Raw genomic sequence first — 10,338 nt, 5'->3', positions numbered from 1 at the left:
TCGAAACAATAACTCACAACACAAATCAATAACTCACAAAACGAATCAATAACTCTCAACACGAATTAAAAACTCTCAACACGAATCAATAACTCTCAACACGAAACAATAACTCACGAAACATTAACTCACAACATGAAACAATAACTCACGAATCAATAACTGACAACACGAAACAATAACTCACAACACAAATCAATAACTCACAACACGAAACAATAACTCACAACATGTTACAATAACTCTCAACACGAATCAATAACTGAACACGAATCAATAACTTTCAACACGAAACAATAACTCCCGAAACAATAACTCAACACGAAACAATAACTCATGAATCAATAACTCTCAACACGAAACAATAACTATCAACAAGAATCAATAACTCAACACAAATCAATAACTTACAACACGAAACAATGACTTACAACACGAAACAATAACTCACAAGACAAATCAATAACTCACAAGACAAATCAATAACTCTCAACACGAATCAATAACTCAAAACACGAATTTATAACTCAATACGAAACATTAATTCACAACATGAAACAATAACCCACGAAACAATAACTCACAACATGAAACAATAATTCACGAATCAATAACTCAAAACATGAATTAATAACTCCCAAAACAAAACAATAACTCACAACACGAATCAATGACTCACAACACGAATCAATCACTCTCAACACGAATCAATAACTCACGAAACAATAACTCACGAAGCAATAATTCACAACATGAAACAATAACTCTCAACAAGAATCAATAACCCTAAACACGAATCAATAACTCTCAACACGAAACAATAACTAACGAAACAATAACTCAAAACATGAAACAATAACTCACGAATCAATAACTCACAACACGAAACAATAACTCACAACACAAATCAATAACTCTCAACACGAAACAATAACTCACGAAACAATAACTCACAACACGAATTAATAACTCAATACGAAACAATTACTCACAACATGAAACAATAACTCACGAATCAATAACACACAACACGAAACATGAACTCACAACACGAATTAATAACTTTCAACATAAAACAATGACTCACAACACGAATCAATGACTTACAACACGAATTAATCACTCTCAACACGAATCAATTACTCACGAAACAATAACTCACAACACAAATCAATAACTCACAAAACGAATCAATAACTCTCAACACGAATTAATAACTCTCAACACGAATCAATAACTCTCAACACGAAACAATAACTCACGAAACAATAACTCACAACATGAAACAATAACTCACGAATCAATAACTGACAACACGAAACAATAACTCAAAACACAAATAAATAACTCACAACACGGAACAATAACTCACAACATGTTACAATAACTCTCAACACGAATCAATAACTCAACACGAATCAATCACTCTCAACACGAATCAATAACTCACGAAACAATAACTCACGAAGCAATAATTCACAACATGAAACAATAACTCTCAACAAGAATCAATAACCCTCAACACGAATCAATAACTCTCAACACGATAAAATAACTCACGAAACAATAACTCACAACATGAAACAATAACTCACGAATCAATAACTCACAACACGAAACAATAACTCACAACAAAAATCAATAACTCTCAACACGAAACAACTCACGAAACAATAACTCACAACACGAATTAATAACTCAATACGAAACAATTACTCACAACATGAAGCAATAACTCACGAATCAATAACTCACAACACAAAACAATAATTCACAATACAATAACTCACAACACAAAACAATAACTCACAATACAATAATTCACAACGCGAAATAATAACTCACAACACGAATCAATAACTCACAACACGAATTAATAACTCACAACACAAAACAGTAACTCACAACACAAAACAATAACTCACAACATGAAACAATAACTCACGAATCAATAACTCACAACACTAAACAATAACTCACAACACGAAACAATGACTCACAACACGTTACAATAACTCTCAACACGAATCAATAACTCACAACGCGAAACAATAACTCAACACAAATCAATAACTCACAAAACGAATCAATAACTTTCAACACGAATTAATGACTCTCAACACGAATCAATAACTCTCAACACGAAACAATAACTATCAACAAGAATCAATAACTCTCAACACGAATCAATAACTCACTACACGAATCAATAACTCACAACACGAATCAATATCTCTCAACATGAAACAATAACTCACAACACAAATTAATAACTCTCAACACGAATCAATAACTCACAACACGAAACAATAACTCACAACACGAAACAATAACTCACAACACGAAACAATAACTCTCAACACGAATCAATATCTCACCACACGAATCAATAACTCTCAACACGAAACAATAACTTTCAACACGAAACAATAACTCACAACACGAAACAATAACTCACAACACGAAACAATGACCCACAACACGAATCAATAACTCTTAACGCGAATCAATAACTCTCAACACGAAACAATAACTCAATAACTCTTAACGCGAATCAATAACTCTCAACACGAAACAATAACTCACAACACGAATTAATAACTCACAACACGAAACAATAACTCACAACACGAAACAATAACTCACAACACGAAACAATAACTCACAACACGAAACAATAACTCTCAACACGAATCAATATCTCACCACACGAATCAATAACTCTCAACACGAAACAATAACTTTCAACACGAAACAATAACTCACAACACGAAACAATAACTCACAACACGAAACAATGACCCACAACACGAATCAATAACTCTTAACGCGAATCAATAACTCTCAACACGAAACAATAACTCACAACACGAATTAATAACTCACAACACGAAACAATAACTCTCAACACGAATCAATAACTCTCAACACGAATTAATAACTCTAGACACGAAACAATAACTCACAACACGAAACAATGAATCACAACACGAATCATTTTCGCTAAGATCTTGTAGTTTTGTGGTGTAGAGCTGCTCAAAGAGGCTCCGTGTGCTCTGCTGCTAACTAGCGTCAGGGGTTTCAGTGGAAAACAACAGTCAGATGCTGAAGGACGCTCAATATTGATTAAATAAATATCATTTAGAAAAGATTTTGAATCGATACAAGTATCAGCAAATGTGCCCAAAAAAAATCCCCATTTGATAGCCCCTGCCAGGGTCTATTGATGCAAGAGGATGTACCAGAAGTTTACTCTGTCTAAAGAGTTACCAAAGCCTTACCCTAAAACAGGGGTGGGCAGTTTTGGCCCCCAGGGGCCGGTGTCCTGCAGGTTTTAGAAATGTCCCTGTTTCAACTCACCTGATTTTAATAATAATCATCATCCCCACATCAACTAGGTCCGCACAACTCTGTTAATGTTGTGTTTTTGTGGTTGTGTTAAAGCAAGGAAACACCAAAAACCTGCAGGGACACTGGCCCTGGAGGACTGGAATTGCCCACCTCTGCTCTAAAACAAAGCCCCAATGCGCCTCAGTCACAGCTGTCCTTACAGGTGGAAACATTGTTTGTAGGTAAAAATGGGCAAATCTGTCAAATACCTCCCGGCCTGAAACTGCAAACAGAGCCCAAAGTAAAAATACTTCCAAAGCAAACGATCAGGAATGAGATTTTTCACCTGTGTGGATGGTTGCTTCACTCAGAGATTTTCTAAAGAAATGAGTCAGAGTTAGAACATTTTCATCACTAAATGTGCAGAAGAAGAAGTAAAGCTCTCTGCTGTGCGTTTCCTAAACACATATGTGCCGTGGATCAGAAGGGTCACAACACTACACAAAATAACAGAATACAAATTGTCACAACACTAAACTATTAACTCATAACACAAAACAATTAACTCATAACACAAAACAATTAACTCACAACACAACACTAACTCACAAATTTTGTATTTAAATAGCCACATTAAGGAGTTCTGCATCGGGTAACTGAGGTATTTTCAATTTATTGTGGTATTCTATCATTTAAGTTTTTAATAAATCATTTAGGCAAAATATATATTTAGTAGTTGGTGTTTTATAAATTTTGATATTTAGGGAATTCCTTAGGCTTCCTTTAGTTCTGAAAGCTAAATTAAAATTGTTTAAAATAATTTAGTATCCATGAGTTGATTCTGCAATTTCTACAACTAACATCGGTTGCCACTGGACTTTATTTTGGCCTCAAAGTAAATGAACATTCATTAAATATGTTAAAAAGTCAGTAATTGGATAAAAGCATTGCAGAGTCCAGAGTTTCGTGAGTCACTTGAACGCCGCACAGCTTTCATAGCTCGTCGTTTTTGTGAGGCTGTTAGACTTTCAATGCTCCCCTTAATGCGGTGACACAAGAACTTGATTTAAAAAGGGGGAAAACACAACAAAACATGCGTAGGACAGCTCGAATAAAGTCGAAACGGTCGGTCACATGACCTGGCACCCCGTAAATCCTACCTGTACGGTACGAGCCACTGCTTCTGTCTGCCAACTCCGAACCGAGCAGCCGCTTCGAGACACAGCAGCAGCTTCAGAAGGACGGTGAACTCCATGTGGGAAAACCTGAAGACACCAAAAGTCAGCGAGAAGCTGTGAAAGCTGCTTTTGACTCTAATCTAAGTTTACTTCCTCAAAGTTGAACACGTGGTTTTGTTTTGAATCACGTGACATATCTGAGGGAGAGGAATAAAGTCCTGAACTGTTGGATTCATCAGAAAACAGGCACATGAGAGCTTTACGTTACTTTATGTTACATTTTAGGTATTATATTATTAATTATTCATAGATGTTAATTGCTTATTTGTGTATTATTTTTATTTTAGTTTATAATGCAATTTGTTAAATAATCTATGAAGAAAACCTCAAATTTGGGGTCTTTTTTGATAACCAAATACAATTTTAACAACATTTACATACTTGTTCGTGCGTGCGTGCGTGTGTGTGTGAGTGAATCTGTGTCTGTCTATCTATATGTGAACTATTAATGGGCTATTGACATCATCCTAGATCAGGGGTGTCAAACTAATTTTGGGTCGGGGGCCACATTCAACCCCTCTGATCTCAATTGGGCCGGACCAGAAAAGCAAAATAAAGCAGCTTTGTTTTTTTGTTTATTACTCACTTGAAAAAAATGCCTCAACCAACATGGTAGCCTTATCACTTATTATTACATATAAATTCATTCATTCACAGAGGCCAATGGATCTCAAATTAAATGCATTTCACTTTTCTTAAAAATCGGTTTGTCCAATTTTATGCAGACTGAATATTTTACATCTGACACTGAAGCAATCCTGATAGTAACCTCAAAAGGGGGCTACGGAAAAAAATGAAACCCCCTGCCAAAAATCTAAATGTGCAAATCAATGAAAACTTGAACTAAATTAATCTTGAAACATTTGTGAACATAACAAGAATTTGGAGTTAACCTCCCTTTCTCTCCTGAAACTTCACCTGGCCATCAATATCAGGATTCAGATCCATTTTAGGTTGATTGATTGTGTATTTTGCAAAGGTGTGTTTTTGTGTGTCTGCGTGTGCTTCTTTACCCCAAAAAATAGATTTTTGGTAAAAACAATAATTACCCCGCCCCCCCCCCCCCCCCCCCAAAAAAAAAAAAAAAACCTCCCCCATTTCAGAGCTGATTGCATCACTAAGCATCACACCACCAATGATGTAATCGATACATCAGATTAACTTTTGATGTCAAATGATGTCACATGACTTCAAATGAAAACATTTGATGTCAAATGATGTCATATGATGTAACATTATCTGTCATGAGTTAGTGTTAAAAGTTTACTAATAGGAGCAAAAACCTTGAGATTCTGATCAATTGTTGCACGCAAGTTTCGTATATCGCAAAGAACAAAGTACCAAGTTTAAAAAGTGTCTTTGTTTACATATAACTTTTGCTGTCAAACTAATTAGAATTCTCAAAAAAACGTATCATGGAATCATCAAGACACCGTTCTGTCCGAAAATCCCTAAAGAATTTTCAACTCAGCAGTTTGGATTCTGTTGTGGGGAACGAGTCCACTTTTGAATTTGGGTTTCATTCTACTTTCATGGACTGGGATGACATTGACGAAGACAATGATTACTCCCCCCCCCCTTCTGATGATGAAGAAGAATTTCCTGAGACTCCAGAAACTCCTTACTATGATTATTCTCCCCTTTATAAAAATGAGGAGGAAGAATTTCCAGAAACTCCTGAACCAAAAAGACAGCAGGATTGGGAAAACTCCAAGCCAAAAACCTGCCCGCAAAACCAAACCTTAGGGTTAAAGCCCTTAAGTCTTGCTCCAATCGTCTCCTTTCGCCCAATTGCATTCTTTCCTGTGAAGCCGGTGTCTGTCCCTAAATCAACTCAGCCTGAGGGAATCAAACCTTTGGGAAAGGGAAAACAAACTACAACTGCTTTGGATGAGCCGACTTCAACATCTGAGTCGACCTCAGTGGAGAACGCAGAAGCACTTCAAGTAGAGAACACTGCTGTGAAAAGTGAAGTAGAGTGTCTGAAGGAACTTCTTCAGCAGAAAGATCAGAAGCTGGCGGATGCTGAAAAGCTGAAAGCTGATCACTTTGAAGAGCAGATGAGCCACAAGACAGAACTTTTACCAAAAGCTGAAACCTCTTTGAGCCACATGACTGAAGCACAAAATAAGCTGGCTAAAGAAAGAGAAGAAAACACCTCCCTCAAGCAAGAAATGGCTGAACTAAGAAAAGCTCATGAGGAGGATAAGGCCGCCACTGAAAAGAAGTTTTTGGAATTGCTCTCCAAAAATGAGAAGAGCATGGAACAGTTAAGAGAAACCATCACAGAAAAAGAGACCATCATGAGCAAATTTGAAAAGGTCTCCAGGACAAGGATCGTAAAACTTCTCGGTCAGATTGACGACCTAAAAATGGAGCAACAGAAGAAAGATTACATGCTGCGGGAAGCTGCTGGGAAAGCCGAACACCTTGAAGAACAGATGAGCCAAGAAAGACAGCAATGGCAGGAAGACAAGTCCTCCGTCTTACAAGAAATTGCTCATCTAAAGACAGCTCTGAAGGACAAGGAGACTGAGGTGACCAAATCTAAAAGAGTCTCCAAGAAAAAGAATGTCCAACTACTCCGTCAGATGGACGACCTAAAAGCGCAGCATGAGCAGGAACATTTGGACCTCACCAGCCAATTGGAAATGCAGAAAGAGTGTCTTCTTAACTACCATGAGCTGACATTAACAGAAGCATATAATCAGCTGGCTAAAGAAAGAGAAGAAAACCTCTCCCTCAAGCAAGAAATGGCTGAACTAAGAAAAGTTCATGAGGAGGAAAAGGCCGCAATAAAAAATTCTAATGCAGCCTCAAGTGGTGAGATCTTCAAGCTACAATGTCAGATTGAGGGACTAAAACGGGAGCACGAGAAGGAATTTACGGGTCTCATCAACAATTTTGAAAAGGAGAAAAAGGATCTTGAAGAACACTATAATAGGAAGTTAAATTCCCAAATGGATCAGATGGAAGGCGAAATAAAAAGATGTCAGGAGGAAAAAGACTCCCTGCTGGAAGAAATTGGTGAATTACAAAGGAATTGTGAGAAGCATAAGGCAGCATGTCACCGAACTGAAAATAAGGAGATGGAAAAATTACAAAGAACCATCAGAGAAAAAGATGCCATCATAAGCCAGTCTGGAGTCATTTGGAGCAAAAAGCTGGAGCAAAGAGACCAACAGCTTGAGACAATAACACAGGCCGCTCTCAAGAATAAAATGGACCTCAGCAGGGAAATACACCTGTTGCAAGAAAGGATTGAACAAGACAGGATCAAAACAAATGTAGCCAAACTCAGCTTTGACCTGAAGGTAAAGGAGTCCACCAAATTAAGAGCTGCTTTGGTCCAGAAAGAACTGGAAGGCCAGAAGCAGCTGGAACAAGAAAGACAACAGCTGGAAGAAGAAAAGTCCACCCTTTCACAACAAATCGCTCACCTGAAGAAAGTTGTCAAGAAGAAAAAGACCATCATCAGAAAAACTCAAGAGGATTTCCAGGTCCAAATTCATCAACTACAGCAGCAGGTGGATGAGCTGAAAGAGAAGACCACAAAGAAAGGTGTTGGTCGGAGGCTCCTGAACCTGTTTAGAAGGTCTAGAAAAAAGGACTGAGTGGACCTCGACCACAGCCCCCCCCCCCCCCCCCCCCCCCCACACACACACACACACAACAATTCCAGGTTCAATTCCCGCCCTGCACACCCTTGTGTCAAAGTGTCCTTGGGCGAGACACTGAACTCCACCTTGCCTCTGGTGGAAGGTTGGTGCCAGTGTTCAGCAGTGAGTCGCCACCAGTGTGTGAATGTGTGTGTGAATGTGTGTGTGAATGGGTCTGTGACTGTAAAGCGCTTTGGACCTTCGAAAAGGTAAAAAAGCGCTTTATAAGTATACGCCATTGACCTCACACACACCAAGCCCCCCCACAGCCCTTACACACACTAAGCCCCCAACACCCACACACATTTAGGCTTTGACTCTTTTAACACCTTAGATGGAGTTATGACCGTCCAAGAACGGCCAAACTGTAGGAAAAGCTCCAGTGTTAAAGAGTTAAACATTTAATTACTGTTGTGTGGGTAAAAACTGCTGTGGGCTTTTTCTGTTTTTCTATTCTAAATGTGTATCTTGTAAATATGTATATTCTAGTCTATTTTTTATTTTATTGTTTTAAAGGGAACTTTCCTTGACACCCCTTTTACATCTTAGCTAGGTTTTCTTTAACTACTTTGGTTCTGTTTTACTTTTTATCTTAGTTTTTATTTTGTTTGATGATAAAAAAAATATTTTATTTTAAAGATAGCCCAGTTATATTTTTCTCGTTGGTTAGGCAAAAGTATTGCCCCCCCCCCCGCCCTCCTTTGATCTAAACAGGGTTTTCTCCAGGCGCTCTGGTTTCTCCCTCTGTCCAAAAAAAATCCCCCCAATGTCTAATCTCCTAATACTTAGAATAAAGAAATAAATAAAATGAAATAAAATAAATATCTTATAAAAGCTATTTTAACTACAGGGTTTTCTCCAGGCGCTCTGGTTTCTCCCTCTGTCCAAAAAAGCCCCAAACTCTGATCTAATACTTAGAATGAAGAAATAAATAAAATGAAATAAAATAAAATAAATAGCAAATAAAAGCTTTTTTTTAACCACAGGGTTTTCTCCAGGTGCTCTGGTTTCTCCCTCTGTCCAAAAAAAACCCCTCAAACTCTAGTCCACTAATACTTAAAATAAAAAATAAAATGAAATAAAATAAAAAAATAGCAAAAGTATCATGTATCTTAAAAGTAAAATTAAAAAGCAAAAAAAAAAAAAAAAAAAAAAATTCCCCCTCCTTGAATTGCCACCTTATCGCGGTGGAGGGGTTTGCGTGCCCAAAAAAACCCCCCATTTGATAGCCCCTGCCAGGGTCTATTGATACAGGGGATGGGCCAGACTAAGAGCAATGCACACAAAGAAAGAACAATGCACTGAGACATTATCATGGTTGAAGTTTACTCTGTCTATAGAGTTACCGAAGCCTTACTCTCACACCGCTGTCCTTACAGGTGGAAACCTTCTGTCTGCAGGTAAAAATGGGCAAATCTGTCAAATCAGTCCCGGTCTGAAACTACAAACAGAATCCAAAGTAAAAATACTTCCAAAACAAATGGTCAGGAATGAGATTTTTTACCTGGGTGGATGGTTGCTTCACTCTGAGATTTTCTAAAGAAATGAGTCAGAGTTAAAACAGTTTCATCACTAAATGTGCAGAAGAAGAAGTAAAACTCTCTGCTGTGCGTTTCCTAAACACATATGTGCCGTGGCTCAGAAGGGTCACAACACTACACAAAATAACAGAATGCGATTTGTCACAACACTAAAATATTAACTCACAACACAAAACAATAACTCACAACACAAGAACTCACAACACAATAACTCACCACATAATAACTCACAACAAAAGAACTCACAACACAAAACATTAACTCACAACACAATAACTCACACACAATAACGCACAACACAAAACAATTAACTCACAACACAAAACAAAACTCTCAACACAATTACTTACAATACGAAACAATAACTCACAACACAAAACAATTACTCACAACACAAAACAATAACTCACAACACAAATCAATGACTCACAACACAAATCAATAACTCTCACCACGAAACAATTAATCACAACACGAATCAATAACTCACAAAACGAATCAACAACTTAAAAAAGAATCAATAACTCAGAACACGAATTAATAACTCTCAACACGGAGCAATAATTCTCA

The 10,338-nt window shown here is 37.4% G+C and overlaps 1 long non-coding RNA gene across 1 annotated transcript; it reads right to left on the bottom strand.

Annotated features, from left to right (window-relative positions):
• Positions 1–9,488: 9,488 nt before the first annotated feature.
• Positions 9,489–9,802, bottom strand: LOC144988867 (uncharacterized). The gene is made up of 2 exons (XR_013652919.1): positions 9,732–9,802; positions 9,489–9,621 (listed from the first exon to the last, which is right to left on the bottom strand). It is a non-coding gene; the product is annotated as an uncharacterized LOC144988867 (long non-coding RNA).
• Positions 9,803–10,338: the final 536 nt, after the last annotated feature.

The sequence above is a fragment of the Oryzias latipes genome, chromosome 21 (assembly GCF_053564925.1).
Source record: "Oryzias latipes strain Hd-rR chromosome 21, Olatipes_Hd-rR_3.1".
In the NCBI taxonomy this organism is placed as follows: Eukaryota; Metazoa; Chordata; class Actinopteri; order Beloniformes; family Adrianichthyidae; genus Oryzias; species Oryzias latipes.
This window is presented reverse-complemented; position numbering and strand designations above follow the sequence as displayed.